We start from the raw sequence: 17358 nt of genomic DNA on the forward strand, positions 1-17358 counted from the left end.
AACTCTGGGACCTTACTGATATTGACTGAAAATATTATTACTTACTAAAAAAATCATTCAATTGTACAAATAAAATCTTCTCTAATATTCCTGAAATAAAACAAGGTTTTGAAATAGAATGAAAATGATTAATATCTAACGCATCAAGATGTACTTTCTTTTAGAAGGGGATGAATTGTTTGAAACTATTTGGAACAATACCAGTAGACAAACAACTATTAAAAATACATAGCACACCTGTACCAATTGAATCCATCACCTCCTTAAATAAAGAAGATGGAATAACATCACATGAAGAACCAGAAGGCTTCATATGTGAAAAAAAGTGAATGTAACATGAAATACAGCCAAGTATGGTGACCCATACTCAGAATTCATGCTCTACATTTAACCCATCCAAAGTGCACACTCACACACCCAGAGCAGTGGGCAGCCATTTATGCTGCAGCACCCAGGGAGCAATTGGGGGTTGGTTCCTTGCTCAAGGGTAACTCAGTCATGGTATTGCCAACTTGAGACTCAAACCCACAACCTTAGGGTTAGAAGTCAAACGCTCTAACCACTAGGCCATGACTTCCCAACAATGACTTGAGCAACAATATCTTTTAGTTGTGACATCGAGAAAGGAACAAAACTGGTTAATTTTTTCAAAGGAGCAGCAAATGTAGCAGGATCACTAGTTACAGATAAAATCTGAGACCGAATTCAAGCAATCTTATCAGTAAACATTTTCTTTTAATTCACAAGTGGCAACCTGATAACAGGTTGAAGTTCTGCATTAATAGTAGAGAAGATCATTTTTGAATTATGACAATTCTTTGAAATAATGTCAGAAAACTAGTTTGATCTAGGTAATTTAACTGCTTTTTGAAACTTCGTCAAACAGTCTCTCAAAGATTCATACGAAACTTAAAATTGATCTTTGAGCCATTTACGCTCATCCATCCTACACTCTTGTCTAAGGGGCCCAAATATTGGTGTTCAACCAGGGCTTAGATTTCTTCTTAATTTTCAAAGGAACCACAGAATTCAAAATATCAGAGCATGTAGAATTAAACTGGATAACCGACTCCTCAAGTCCCATAACAGAACAAGGAGATTACATCAATGATTTCAATGGGAGAATATCAAAATCAGCTGAAAAACTGCTAGCAGTTGAGGAAGAGAGCAATCAAGATTCAACAGTAAAAGTTACATCATTAGCTTGACCATTATAAGAAAAAAATGGGTTAAACAAAACCGTCTTATGGTCAGAAAATATGGTGTCAGGAATTTGCACACTGCAGACAGAAAAACCAAGAGTTAACACTAAGTCAAAGGTATGACCACGTTCGTGTGTAGGACCTACAACACACTGTGATAGACCAAATCACTCTAACAGATGATTAAACTCTTTAACAAAAGGTCTGGAAGGACAACACATGTGAATATTAAAATCTCCCCAAATTAAAATATTATCTTAACAAGGAATAATAGCAGATAAAAAATCTGAAAGTTACTTATAAAATCTTTATGATATGAGGGGGGTCTATAAATAAGCACGCATAGCAAAGATTTAATAAAAAAAAAACTAATGTTGAAACAGATAAAAAGGACACAGTAACTTGCAATACAACGAAAAAAGCCCAAGAATTGGCTATTCAGTTTTATAGCCAGGATGGCGGCAAATCAATATTAAATCATTATTTAAAACTACAAAGGATACAACAAAGAAACTGGAGAAGAAGGCATTCTTTCTGTCTCCACAAGGACTTGTATCACAGCAGATCAACAAGTGTACAACAGCTGTATAATGCTGTCTAGTATAATAAATGATAAGACACTTGTTCTTTGCTTTGTTTTGTTTTATACAAGAAGGTGTAACAAAAATATATTACAGTGCACATAAACACACACAAAACTCAAGTTTCACGAGTTCACATCTACGTATATTAATACAGGAGGGTTATGGTATTTGGCGTGCTGTCTGGGTGGAGGGCTCCGAGCTCGGGATGTGGCCCGAACCCAGAGTACTCCCCCCAAAACAAGAGAGCAAAAGGACAGCCGTCAGACTACGAACCCCCCAAAATGCAGAGATTTGGCGGGCTGACATTTTTAGAAGCATGGTCGTTTGACCAGGAGATCTTGCATTGCCTCTGGCAGAAGCGGAGGAGCAGGCAGGTCCTGAAATATCTAAATCTGCTCCTGCCTCATCCCAGCGCCCACGCAGAACAATCCAGAGGCCTGCCTTCCTAGACGACTATGTGGTCAACTATACTGGGAACCCATCAGGACAGACTGTTAAACCTAAACAGAAGGTAATGGTGACTTCAACCCCCATCTCCTCTCACCACCTATTTGGAACAGCTGGGGCATCAGAAGATTTCATGCTGCAGATAATGGAAATTACAAGGCAACAGAGCGAGACTGCTTGACGCCAAACAGAACTCTTGGAAAAAGTCCTGCTACACAGTACTCCTCAAACATCTGCTCACTCCTCACAAGCATCATCTCGGCATCAGACACCTAGAACCCAGATCCTGAAATCAGTGGAAAAGGGAAGGCCAAAATCCGATGCCAGTCTTGATGTTGTAACTACAGATCGTCATCCTTGGCCACAGCCTGGGAAAACCCAAAGCACCCAACCCCCTTTCGTTGAGGAGCTGTCTCAAATGCTGAGGAGAACCCAAATCAGAGACACTAATTTCCAGTCACCACCCCCAATGAGCAGAGAGACCAGTCTGTCGACACACCATTATGCCTCACCATGCTGCAGCCCCTCAGCAGATCCGATTAGAACACATGTACATGCCAGTGCAGAACCCTGGATGAAACCATTACCTCCTCTCCCAGACCAGAGACCGAGACAAACCACCCAGCTCCCATACTATCAAGTACCACCACCTTCTGAAGCTTTCCCAGTGCAAAGTCAGTTTGCTCCAGAGACTGAGCCAATGTCAAGAATTTCGTACCCAGTTACAACATCTCATCTTAGAGCTGATGCAGTGCCCTACATTCCCCATCCCTCATCATACTGGCCTCCAACAGTAGAGGGCCCTACCTTCCCAGATTTCATTAAAGAAGACAGAGCCCAGTATGTGGAACTTAGGATTGCCCTAGACAACCTGCTTCACCCCCAACTACCAGAGCATTACAAATACTCCATCCTGCTTAAACATGTAAAGGTACCTAATGCACACAGACTGGTGCTAGCACATGCAGAGTCAGTTACGCCGTATACTAATGCTCTACAAGCCCTTGACAGAAGGTATGGCCGACCCTACCAGTTTGTGCTAAGGGAAATAGAGACTTTGGAGAATCTGCCACCTATCCATGCTGGTGATGAGCGGGCATTTGACAGCTTTTCCCTTAGAGTCCAAGCCATAGTCGGTATGCTCAAAGCCTTGAAGGAGGAGGGGATTGAAGAACTGCACAGTGGATCAAATGTGAAACGCCTTCTGAACCGTCTTCCTCGTTCACAACAAACCCAATTTAGGAGACATCACCTCAAAAGAAACCCAGATAAGACCAAGTTCTCCCTCCTCGAGTTTGCAGATTGGCTACAGCTAGAAGCCAACTGTATGGAATTTGACCCAACTGATAAGACAAAAACCATAAAACGAGATCAAAAGGCAGTGATTCGGGGATATAGCAAACAAACGACCGTATTGCATGGTGTAGAACAAAGACAGGCCACAGAACCATTACCTGAATCCAAAGCAGTTCATCCCAAATTACCTAACAAGCGCAAAGCTGTCTGTCCATACTGTTGTGCAGAACATTACCTCAGCCAGTGTACCGTATTCACAACATTAACTAAGGAGCAAATGGTTGGATGGATCAAAGACAATAAACGATGCTGGAAATGTGCACGCTCCCACATGGCCAAGGACTGTGACCTAAAGAGGCCGTGCCATCTTTGCCAAGCCAAACACCTCTCCATACTCCACGACATCAACCAAAGGAAAGGTGAGGTTACCAGTGAGAACAATAGTCTGTACAACTCCACCACAGAGACTCTTTACTTAGACCAACCTCGTTTTGGTGGCAAGGTGTTCCTGAAAGTTGTAAAGGTTACCATACATCATCAACAGAAAGCTTTGGACACATTTGCTGTACTTGATGACGGTTCAGAGCGCACCATTCTGCTTGACACAGCTGCACAGCATCTAGGATTAAAAGGCAAACCTGAGCAACTGAATTTACAGACAGTACACCAAGACATCAGGACATTGCATGGCACTTCCATAAACTTCAGCTTATCCACTCCAACTGACCCTAAGAAAACGTTCAGCATTCAGGGGGCCTTCACAGCTGATCAGTTTGGTTTAGCAGAATACACCTACCCTGTGAGTACCCTGCAGGAAAGGTACAGACACCTGAGAGGGATTCCTATACCACCTCTGGTGAAAGCTTTGAACCAGTGCGACTGGGTCCACCTGGGGGTCCAGCTGCAGTCAGAGCTCGCCTTGGCTGGACCCTGCAAGGCCCTTCCAAACATCTGCAGGAACAACTATCAGTATCCCATTGTCTGTTCACATCCAACTGCTCCCCATCTGTAGATCTGTTTCATCACGTTGAACGGTTATGGCAGATGGACATCCTGCCTTATCGCTGTGAAAAGATGGTAATAAGGTCACAACAGGACAGAGAAGCACTGAACATGCTGGAGACACAGACTGTCAGAGTAAAAGTAGATGGAGTTGAACGATACGCCACTCCACTTTTGAGAGTTAAAACTATGCCTCTGTTACATGCTCCAAAGGATGCTGTTATGTGCCATCTCCGTAGCACTGAACGTCGGTTGGCAAAGGACCTAACATTAGCTAACAAGTACAAAGACGAGATCCAGAAATTGGAGAAAAATGGTTACGCCACTAAGATATCACCTGAAGAAGCAGCCCAATCTACAGAATCATGGTATCTACCCCACCATATTGTCACCCACAATGGCAAACATAGAGTGGTGTTTAACTGCTCATACACCTACAATGGTCAAAATCTAAACAAGCAGCTGTTACCTGGACCTACTCTAGGCCCCTCTCTCCTTGGAGTGTTGATCCGCTTCAGAGAACATAGAGTAGCCATTAGTGGAGACATAAAGGGAATGTTCCATCAGGTCCGCCTGCTCCCCAGAGACAGACCCCTCCTAAGGTTCCTGTGGCGAGACCTAGAGCCAGAAAACCCACCTGATGTGTACGAGTGGCAGGTTCTTCCATTCGGCACAACCTGTAGCCCCTGTTGTGCGACATTCGCAGTACAGCGACACGTTTTTACTCATTGCCAACCTGGTGATAAGCTACGACAGTCAGTTGAACGCTGCTTTTATGTTGACAACTGTTTACAGAGTACTGCATCCTTGACAGAAGCCAAGGAGCTGATCAATGGGTTAAGGTCCCTACTGGGTTCAGGCGGGTTTGAAATCCGTCAGTGGGCGAGCAATGAGGCCTCAGTGGTTAGCCATCTCCCCAAAGAGGCTAGGTCAGAGAACACTGAGTTGTGGATTTCCCTCAGCCAATCAGATCCACAAGAGATGACCCTGGGATTAAACTGGCGCTGTGTGGTAGACACCCTCCATTACCGCCATCGTCCTCTATCCTACCATGAGGTAACGATGAGAAATATCTACCGTGTTCTCGCCAGCCAGTACGACCCCTTAGGCTACATAATACCTTTCACAACCAGGGCTAAAACCTTAGTGCGACAACTGTGGGTGAAGGAAAGAGAATGGGATGACCCCCTTCTTCCATCAGATCTGCTAAAAGCCTGGCAAAAATGGGAAGCAGAACTAGAACATCTACCACTGATCACCATACATCTGTGTTATGTGTCAGCCATGCTGGATATCCCAGAGGCAGAACGAGAACTTCACATCTTCTGTGACGCCTCTGAGACAGCCTATGGATCAGTAGCATACCTTCGTACCGAACACCAAGGCCTAGTGGAATTGGCATTTATCCATGCCAGATCAAGAGTATCTCTAAAAAGGCAACAATCAATGCCTAGGCTTGAACTTTGTGCTGCCCTCACTGGAGCGCAGTTAGCCAAGATACTTCATAATGAGATATCATTGGAAATTAGGAACACATTCTTGTGGAGTGATTCAACAACAGTACTCACTTGGCTAAAATCAGAGTCCTGCAGATTTAAAGTTTTTGTAGGAACCAGAGTAAGCGAGATACAAGAACTCACAGAAGGTTACTGCTGGCGCTATGTAGATTCAGGAAACAACGTTGCAGATGACATCACACGTGGCAAAACCTTGCTTGAATTATCCCAACCCAATCGATGGTATAAAGGGCCAGACTTCCTCTACCTACCACCCGTAACATGGCCAGAAAGTCCTGCCATTGGGCTGAATGAGGACCCCACCGAGCTTCGTAACACAAAGTTTTGTGGCCTTACTTTGACTTGTACTGGATTATCACTGCCAGATGCTACCCAGTTCTCGACCTTTGAAGAACTTCTGGAAGCTACTTGCAGATCCAGTCAGGGGTTGGTGGGGGAAACGGGTGACCCAGGAGCACTGGAGTACCAGCAGTCTGAATCAAGTCTTTTGAGGCAAGCCCAATTAGACAGTTTCCCTACAGAATATCAGGCCCTAACAAATGGCAAGCCAATCCCTTTGTCCAGTAGTCTGCTCACTTTGTCACCAGAGTTGGATAAAACGACTGCACTCATCCGTGTAGGAGGAAGACTGCGGCAAACTACCAACCTGAGTTACAGTACTCTGCATCCCATAGTCTTGGACCCAAAACACCCGATTACCCGCCTCCTTATAAAGCAGTATGATACCAAACTCGGCCATCCTGGTCCAGAAAGGGTCTTTGCAGAAATGCGAAGATATTACTGGATACTCAGAGGGAGACAAGCAATACGGCGCCATCAGCATTCCTGTGTCGAGTGTCAAAAGTGGAGAGCTAAACCTAAAATTCCAAAAATGGCAGAGCTTCCCCCCGCCAGACTCCGCCTGATGAAACCAGCTTTCTACTCCACAGGTGTAGATTGCTTCGGCCCATTCCTGGTAAAGCGAGGAAGGAGTAATGAAAAGAGGTGGGGAATAATTTTTAAATGTATGACGACCCGCTGTGTCCACTTGGATTTACTGAGTAACATGGATACAGACTCGTTTCTGATGGCCCTTAGGCGTATGGTTGCTCGACGTGGAACGCCTTTTGAAATCCTGTCAGATCAGGGCACCAACTTTCGAGGAGGTGAAAAGGAACTACAGACAGCTTTCAGTTCCATGAGCCCAGACCTCCAAACCCAGTTAGCAAAACAGAAGATTCATTTTCAATACAATCCCCCAAATGCCCCACATTTTGGAGGTATGTGGGAGCGTGAAATCCGCTCTGTTAAAACTGCTATGCGTACCATCATCGGGTCCCAAACTCTTACAGAAGAAGTCCTCAGAACACTCCTTATAGAAGTTGAGGCTATACTCAATGCAAAGCCATTGGGTTATGTTTCTTCTGATGTAGCGGATCCAGATCCAGTGACCCCAAATTACCTGTTGATGGGGCGGCCAGATGCATCACTACCACAAGTGATTTACCCAGAATCCGAAATTCTTAGTCGGAAAAGATGGCGGCAATCACAAGTACTGGCAGATCAATTTTGGACAAGTTTTATAAAGAATTACTTGCCCACCCTGCAACCACGGCAGAAATGGATGAGAGATTCCAGCAACCTCACACCTGGGACTGTTGTGATGATAATTGACTACCAACTCCCCCGAGCTCTTTGGCCTGTCGGCAAAGTAGTAACCATATACCCTGGATCAGATGGCAATGTCCGTTCTGCAGAAATTGAAGTAAAAAACAAGCACTACCATCGACCAGTGTCTCGTCTTATCACACTGCCCGCCATTCCAGATAATGACCCTGCAACAGACTAAACAAGGAGGTTAGAAATTACATTTGCACAGCAAATGTAGGGGCGGCTGTAGAAAAGTAAAGTCAACTGCACCATCTGCTGGACACTCTTGGGTATCCAGGTTAACAAGCATCCAGGCCACCGTAGTTATCATGCACTGATCACGCGACAGGGCAGCCAATCAAATCACTGTGTTATCGGATGACTGTTAAAATAGAACCTTTAAGCTTCGTTTTGCATGGTCAGAAAGAGATGGTTTGTGTCGTTTTCTCCTGATTCCTGTCAAAGTCGTGTGCGTTAATGACCAAAAGTAAGTGTTTGCTTATCTTGGATGGTGTTGTTAACGCTGATTAAGATCATTTGTTGAGATGTTTATGTATAAGATTAGACGATCACGCGGAAGACCCGCGGCTCTGCAAGATCATTTGTTTATGTAAACATAAGCGCTGTAGACCAAATATGTATACTTAGAATCTTCATATTCAAATCATTATTGTGATTGTGCAATATTTCCACCTAATTCGAATGCTAATCAGTTCAGAAGTGTGGTTAATGTTTCAAATGTACATTTAATGCATATCTCCATATGTTTACATATGCTGCTTAGTTTCTAAGGTTTACATTCTATAAGTTTATATGCTAAACTGATTGTTTACATTTGATAATGTTATCTTGTTTGTTCTAAATCACTTGATTTATGTAATTTTATTTCTCCTTTCCTTTGTTTAGACCACAAATACACACTCATGCCTATATCCATATGACCATGCACAAGTTTGTATAGAGCAATGCCAACATACCAATGTAACCGGCAAACTTGATGGATATTAAAGTAACCAAACTGGAATTCCTGTCTCCGTGTCCTTACCGACACTCCATGGCGATGACCAAGAATTATACCTAAGAATCAGCACACCTTCCCTTCACACACCAATTTGAAAAAACTAATGGAATGCATAGTCGATATAAAAAATTGGATGACGAGTAATTTCTTACTGCTAAATTCAGAAGAAACAGAGGTGTTAATTATAGGACCTAAAAACTCTGCTTGTAATAACCTAGAACACTGTCTAAGACTTGATGGTTGCTCTGTCAATTCTTCGTCATCAGTTAGGAACCTAGGTGTGCTATTTGATCGCAATCTTTCCTTAGAAAGCCACGTTTCTAGCATTTGTAAAACTGCATTTTTCCATCTTAAAAATATATCTAAATTACGGCCTATGCTCTCAATGTCAAATGCAGAAATGTTAATCCATGCATTTATGACCTCAAGGTTAGATTATTGTAATGCTTTATTGGGTGGTTGTTCTGCACGCTTAGGGTGTACTCACACTAGGCACGGTTGCCATGAACCGGGCCCGAGTACGATTGTCCCCCCTCCCCACTCCCCCTCTGGCCTGCACTCACATATAGGGTTTCAGCATTCGTGCCGGAGCACGCTTACGTCATTATGGTGGGACGGTTTCGGGACAAACAGGAAAAGCGGTGCTCTATGAACACAATGGAGTGCATCGCTCTGTTTTCTTTGTGGATAATTTTGTGTTGTTTGGTCCACAGCCTGTTGTTAAACAGATGTGTCGCCTTAGTGGCGCGAACATTTTCACGTAATCGTGCTGCTCGTATGAGGATGTTTGCAAGATACCAGCTGAAGTGCAGCAAGGACTTTGCAGTTTTTAGTTTTTTTATGCGTTTTGCACCTCTCCCGTAGACCAAAGCGACCCTTTCCCTGCCATGTTGGTTTTGGAGCTTCGCAAAACCGTGATGCAAAGCGTCCTTTTCCGTGCCCCGGCACGGTTAGCGCTCACACTGCATGCGAACCGCGCCCGAGTCCAACTGAACCGTGCCCTGGCCCACCTCTTCCAAGCGGGCCAGGGCCGGCCAATCGAGCCGCGCCCGGGCACGATTCGGAGCACTCACACTAGTCAAACGAACCACGCTTTGGTGGTCAAACGCACTCGGGCACGGTTCAAACTGGCAGTGTGAGTACACCCTTAGTAAACAAACTACAGCTAGTCCAAAATGCAGCAGCAAGAGTTCTTACTAGAACCAGGAAGTATGACCATATTAGCCCGGTCCTGTCATCGCTGCACTGGCTCCCTATCAAACATCGTATAGATTTTTAAATATTGCTTATTACTTATAAAGCCCTGAATGGTTTAGCACCTCAGTATTTGAATGAGCTCCTTTTACATTATAGTCCTCTACGTCCATTACGTTCTCAAAACTCAGGCAATTTGATAATACCTAGAATATCAAAATCAACTGCGGGCGGCAGATCCTTTTCCTATTTGGCTCCTAAACTCTGGAATAATCTACCTAACATTGTTCGGGAGGCAGACACACTCTTGCAGTTTAAAGCTAGATTAAAGACCCATCTCTTTAACCTGGCATACACATAACATACTAATATGCTTTTAATATCCAAATCCGTTAAAGGATTTTTAGGCTGCATTAATTAGGTAAACCGGAACCGGAAACACTTCACATAACACCTTGTCTCAGAGGACCACCAGGACAAGACCACAGGAAACAGATGATTCTTCTGCACAATCTGACTTTGCTGCAGCCTGGAATTGAACTACTGGTTTCGTCTGGTCAGAGGAGAACTGACCCCCCAACTGAGCCTGGTTTCTCTCAAGGTTTTTTTCTCCATTCTGTCACCGATGGAGTTTCGGTTCCTTGCCGCTGTCGCCTCTGGCTTGCTTAGTTGGGGTCACTTCATCTACAGTGATATCATTGCCTTGATTGCAAATAAATGCACAGACACTGGATTGCACAACTGGAGCACCTCACTGCATTGGGCAACCAGGGCAGATAACTGACCGAGAGGACCCATGAAGCCTCCAACTGGAGATCAAGACTCAGGACGACGGACATGTAGGTCCTCTCAGTTGAGCAGATAAACAGGCTTTGGGCCGCTGACAAAGAGAACTCTTGTAACACCCGATGGGAGATCAATACAAACGGCATCAGAAGGATAAGACCTGTTTGTGGGCAGCAAGAAAAGAAAACCCAGCCAGGAGCACTCTCGCCGACATCTGACATGAGCACAATACTCAACGGCATCAGACGAGTAAGCCTCGCCAGTCGGGGAGCCGGAAGAGGAAAACCCGACTGCGCGGGCTCTCGCAGCATCCGATGGGAGATCAGCAGTGTTGGGTATAGTTACTTTGGTAAGTAGTTAGTTAGGTTACAACGTTACCATCAATTAAAAGTAATCAGTTATGATACAGCGTTACCTATTCATAAAAGTAACGCGTTAGAGTACTCATGCGTTACCAAAAATTAAAAGCCGTTTGCAGCAGCTCACACATGACAGACACAGCCCCCGGCCCCTTTAAATGCACCTAGAAGTCGTGACTCCCGACAATGAATAACGTCAGTCATCCGACTAAATTAACACTGCAGGATAACAATAACAGGAAAGACAGTCAGCAATCGGCTATTCCACATGGCGTTTTATTTATTTATTATCACAGAACATATTATTAATCAAAATTCGCACCTAACGTTACCCAGCCCGGGTAGCCTAGGCTACTGTATATTATGAGCACCACAAGATAACTCCTGATTTTTCTTTAACTTTAAATAATGCAGTTATCAAAGTACAAGTATGCTTACTTGTAAACACAACCTTAAACAGGCTTGCAGATTTAAATCCATTTAGAAATGATGAACAACCAGCCAGCCAATGATCTAACAGAAATTAACAGCTGCCTGTCAAACAAAAATGATAACAAACCGAATTAAATCCTTCACTGCCACACAGGCAAATGACAAATCGCTTAATAGCCGAACTAATTATTATTAAAGTGTCACTCACAGTCACAAGCCTAAATTCGCTTTAACACAGTCCTCTTACATTTACTCTTCAAAGTAGTGATTAAAACGTAGCGTTAAATTTGAGGTAGAATTTTTGGCGGTCAACAGAAGCTTTTCACCAAAGCAGAGTGTGCATTTTACCGTTATGTTCTTTTCTTTTTCGTTGACAAATTGAAAATAATGTGCGTACTTCCATAAACCAAATGCTGTCCTCTCTGCTATCTTGCCGGGAGTTCGAAAAAAAAAACCCACACACACACAGGGTCAGGCGCAGGGCACAGACGCATCACAGCCATTGACTTTACGATCACAGAGCTTCGGCTCCGCTGATACTGTACATCCGCAGGTGGCACAGTAGACCTAGGACTACTGTCTGACAAAAAGCAGGCTGCAGTCGGGATTTTCCTTTCCTTAAAATAATGGATTACTTTTTTTAAAAAAATAACGAAGTTACTGATTACGCACGAAACTAACGCGTTAAGTTACAAATTTCAGGAAAAAAGTAATTAGAGTACTCTAACTTTGTAACGCGTTACCCACAACACTGGAGATCAGGACTCAGAACATCGAATGGGTAAGCCTCACCAGGTGGGGGGAAAAGATTTGGACAGAGTTTGGCGGGAGGTGGAGACTCTTGTCGTTGTACAGCGTGCACCGTCACCCGTCAAACAGGAATGAAAAGTTAGGTGGCCGTGAGACTCTCGCCGCCGTCTGATGGGAGGTAAATACTCACAACATCAAACAGGAAAGCCTCTCCAAACGTAAGACAGAAAGGTAAAGTTCAATGGCCAGTATTTGGCCAGACAGTGAAGGAGGGTTTTTTTTTTTTTTTACGGAAAAGGCAAAGGTTGGCTCAACCGGGAGCACTCTTGCAGTGCCTGACAGGGGTTCAATACTAAGAACAATTTGGTTGTCTAAAGGATAGACATTATGAGGATTACTTGCACAATTGTTTAACAAATCCAATGAGCTGCTTCCGATATCAAGTCAGAAAATCTTGCAAAAAGGGCAGTCATTGTATTTGAAAAATTACTTTAATTACTTAAATTTTTTTAAATGGTTGTTTTTAAATTTTTGTCTGGTATATTTTCAATTTATTTGTAATACTTTTGTTCTTCTGTCAAGCACTTTAGTCAACCTGGGGGCTGTTGTAAATGCGCTATACAAATAAAATTGAAATTGAAATAAAAATAAAATAAAACAGCAGTTCAATTCCAGGCTGCAGCAAAGTCAGATTGTGCAGAAGAATGATCTGAATGTTACCTGATGATATCTCCCAAGGGTAACATGTAAAGCATGAAGAGTAATGGCCCTAGTACTGAGCCTTGAGGTACTCCATACTGCACATGTGATTGATATGATACCTCTTCATTCACTGCTACGAATTGATGGCGGTCATATAAATATGATTAAAACCTTTCCAATGCACTTCCTTTCTAATGCACTTTGTCTATTCAAAAGAATGTTGTGGTCAATAGTGTTGAACACAGCACTAAGATCCAATATCACTAATAGAGAGATACACCATGATCAGATGATAAGAGCAGGTCATTTGTAACTCTAATGAGAGCACAATGAGTAGGTCCTGAAACATGTTGTCTAACACCAATTCAAAATGTCTATAAATGCTGATCCCAATGCATTTTTCCCATTATCAACATGGATATTAAAATCACAAACTATTAAAACTTTATCTGCAGCCAGCACAAACTCGGATGTAAAATCATCAAACTCTTTAATAAAGTCTGTATGGTGCCCTGGTGGCCTGTATACAGTAGCCAGAACAAACATGACAGGGGATTTATAATTAACATTTGTTTCTCTGGATAATGTTATATGAAGCACCATTATTTTGGTAGTTATACTTGAAGCCTGGCCTGAGAAATCCTGAAAACATTGTTATAAATTGAAGCAACACCTCCCCCTTTACCTTTTGGACACGGCTCATCTTTAAAAAAGTAATCTTGGGGGGTGGACTCATTTAAAACAATGTAATCATCAGGTTTTAGCTGGGTTTCTGTCAAACAAAGCACACCTAGATTATGATCAGTGATCATATTATTTACAAAAAGTACTTTCGTAGAAAGGGATCTGATATTCAATAAGCCAAGCTTTATCATATGTTTATCCATATTGCATCTGTTTTTTATTTCATGAAACCTCAATTAAATTGTTACTCTTAAATTGGTTTGGATATTTTAGTATTTTCTAGTCCAGGTCTCTATAGTGTGATATCTAGGTGAGATAGTCTCTATGTGTTGAGAATTAACTGACCTGTGTGACGTGAAGTGGCTAGAGATGGTCGGTTTAGCCAGTCTGTCTGCTTCCTGACCTGGGCCCCAGTTAGTCAAGTATACACTCTAAGACTATGTGCCATATTTCAGGAAGGATGAAGACCATCTCTTTTCAACAGGTCAGGTCTGCCCCAAAAGCTCGTCCAATTGTCTATGAAACCTATGTTATTCTGCAGGCACCACTTAGATATCCAGCCATTAAGTGATGACAATCTGCTAAGAATCTCTTCACCACGGTAAGCAGGGAGGGGACCAGAGCATATTACAGTGTCTGACATCGTGCTTGCAAGTTCACACACCTCTTTAATGTTATTTTTTGTGGTCTCTGACTGGCGAAGTCAGACATCATTAGTGCCGGCATGAATAGCAATCTTACTGTATTTACATTTAGCATTAGCCAGCACTTTTAAATTTGTCAAGATGTCAGGAGCTCTGGCTCCCGGTAAACATTTGACTATGGTGACTGGTGTCTGTATATTCACATTCTGTACATTAGAATCGCCAATAACTAGAGCACTTTCATCAGATTTTTCAGTGGGTGCATCACTGAGTGGGGAGAACCTGTTTAATGTTTTGATCGGAACAGAAGAGCGGCGTTCCACCTTCCACCTTCCACGACTACACTGCCTCACCCAGTTGCCCTGCTGCAGGGGCTCTGTTGCTGGAACCGAACAATGTACAGGAATCCCTGAGCTAGACGCATCCAAAGCCGTATCTAGAGCCCTCACATTCTTACTGTCCTCAATTAAAGTTTGGCTGCGTGTCTCTAAGTCTGAAATCTTCTCTGTCAGCCTAACTATTTCCCTGCATTTATCACATGTGAATCCCTCATCTGCGACAGAGATAGATAAACTGTACATGTGGCAAGCAGTGCAAATAACAATAGCAGGAGAAGCCATTACTCACCGTGCTTGATGAAATATTACCACAGTTGTTTGATGTACTTGTGAAAAACTGGAGCGAAAGAGAGCAGAGGAGAAAAGAAAACAGTGATAGGTATGAATGGAAACGCTAATGACAAGCTAATGAATGCTAACGCCAATGCTGAATAAAGTCGTTATTTTTGGACCAAAATTTATTTTCAATGCTTTAACAAATTCTAACTGACCCTCTGATGTCACATGGACTACTTTGATTATGTTTTTATTACCTTTCTGGACATGGACAGTAGACCGCACATACATTTTCAATGGAGGGACAGAAAGCTCTCGGACTAAATCTAAAATATCTTAAACTGTGTTCTGAAGATGAACGGAGATCTTACAGGTTTGGAACGACATGAGGGTGAGTCATTAATGACATAATTTTAAGATTTGGGTGAACTAACCCTAACCCTTAGGAAAACAATCTGTCAATATTGCAAAATGAAAGTTAAAGGCAGTTCTTCATTGAATTCAGTGATGTCATCATCTCAGTTCAGTTTAAATAGTATCTGTGAAATCATTTGCAATCAAGTGAACGATATCGCTGTAAATGAAGTGTCCCCAACTAAGCAAGCCAGAGGCAACAGCGGCAAGGAACCGAAACTCCATCGGTGACAGAAAGGAGAAAAAAACTTTGGAGAAACCAGGCTCAGTTGGGGGCCAGTTTTCTTCTGACCAGACGAAACCAGCAGTTCAATTCCAGACTGCAGCAAAGTCAGATTGTGCAGAAGAATCATCTGTTTCCTGTGATCAGTCAGCACTGACAAGCTACTACTAAATATATTGTAGAAACGTAATTTCCTGTAAAGCTGCTTTGCAATCATTTTTATTGTGAACAGCACTATACAAATAAACTTGAGTTGAATTTAATATAATGAGGAAGAGGAACCTGCTTTACGGACTCACAAACACTGACAATGATTTACACAAGCACAGAAACAGGAAACAGGAAACAGGAAATACGTGAGTTCGAGGAAATAGACACTGAAGTTTAGTTGAGCTGTTGTGTGTTGTTTCTCTGTATTCATGCAGTAAAATGGCAGAAGCCAGAATTTTTCAGGATGAGTTCTTGTGTCCAGGGTGTCAGAATCTCCTGAAGGATCCAGTGACCATCCAGTGTGGACACAGTTACTGTAAGAGCTGTATTACAGACTGCTGGGATCAGGAGGATCAGAAGAGAGTTTACAGCTGTCCTCAGTGCAGACAGACCTTCAGTCCAAGACCTGCTTTAGCTACAAACACCATGCTGGCTGAAGTGGTGAAGAAACTGAAGAAGAGGAAACGTCCTGCTGACTGTGACGCTGGAGCTGGAGATGTGCAGTGTGACGTCTGTACTGGAAGAAAATACAAAGCCGTCAAGTCCTGTCTGATGTGTGTGAACTCTTACTGTCAGAATCATCTTGAACAACACGAGAGTTGGTTTAAAGGAAAGAGGCACAATTTGACTGATGCCACTGGACAACTGCAGGAGATGATCTGCCAGAAACATGAGAAGCTTCTTGAGGTTTTCTGTCGCACTGATCAGAAATGTATATGTATGCTGTGTACGATTGATGGACATAAAAACCATGACACTGTATCCGCTGCAGCACAGAGGACAGAGAATCAGGTATTAAAACTAGAGATCAAGTTAATACTCAGTGCAGTCGTCCAATAGTCTGTTTATTTTCTTTGTAGAGCTGAAGCTTAATTACACAGAAACACTGTCCGTGTGAAGCTCTACGTCTGTGTCTCATTTTCATGATACTTAAGCTTACAGTGTGAAACATTCCTTAATATTTATGATAATTCATGTTTGATGATTTAAAAAAAAATACACTTTTCTTAGATACATTGATGAGTTAGTGGCAGTAGTTTACTGTAAGATTCAGTATCATCAATTTGTCCTGTAGCACCAGCTGAATGATACACAGAAGACATTCCAGCAGAGAATCCAGCAGAGAGAGAAAGATCTCCAGCAGCTGAGAGAGACTGTGGAGTCTCAGAAGGTGAGTCTGGAGAAGAAGAGAAGTTTGAGTCCGTCTCAGTTCAGACTCACTGAAGCTGAATCACTGTGTGTCCTAACAGCGCTCTGCACAGACAGCAGTGGAGGACAGTGAGAAGATCTTTACTGAGCTCATCCGCTCCATTGAAAGACGCTGCTCTGAGCTGATACGACTGATCAGAGATCAGGAAAAGACTGCAGTGAGTCGAGCTGAAGAACGACTGGAGCGACTGGAGCAGGAGATCAATGATCTGAGGAGGAGAGACGCTGAGCTGGAGCAGCTTTCACACACACAGGATCACATCCAGTTCCTGCAGGTAACACAGATCTAGAAGAACAGGTTCATAGTGGACTTGAGCAGATCCTGCTGTGACTCACAGAGAAACATTTCATGAGTGTTTTATTATATAATCATCAGTCAGACTCTCATCTCATCATCTTTTGAAAATTGTGAAGTTTCAGCATCTCTAACCACTCTAAA

The sequence above is a fragment of the Carassius gibelio genome, chromosome B16, assembly GCF_023724105.1.
Source record: "Carassius gibelio isolate Cgi1373 ecotype wild population from Czech Republic chromosome B16, carGib1.2-hapl.c, whole genome shotgun sequence".
NCBI classification, from domain to species: Eukaryota; Metazoa; Chordata; class Actinopteri; order Cypriniformes; family Cyprinidae; genus Carassius; species Carassius gibelio.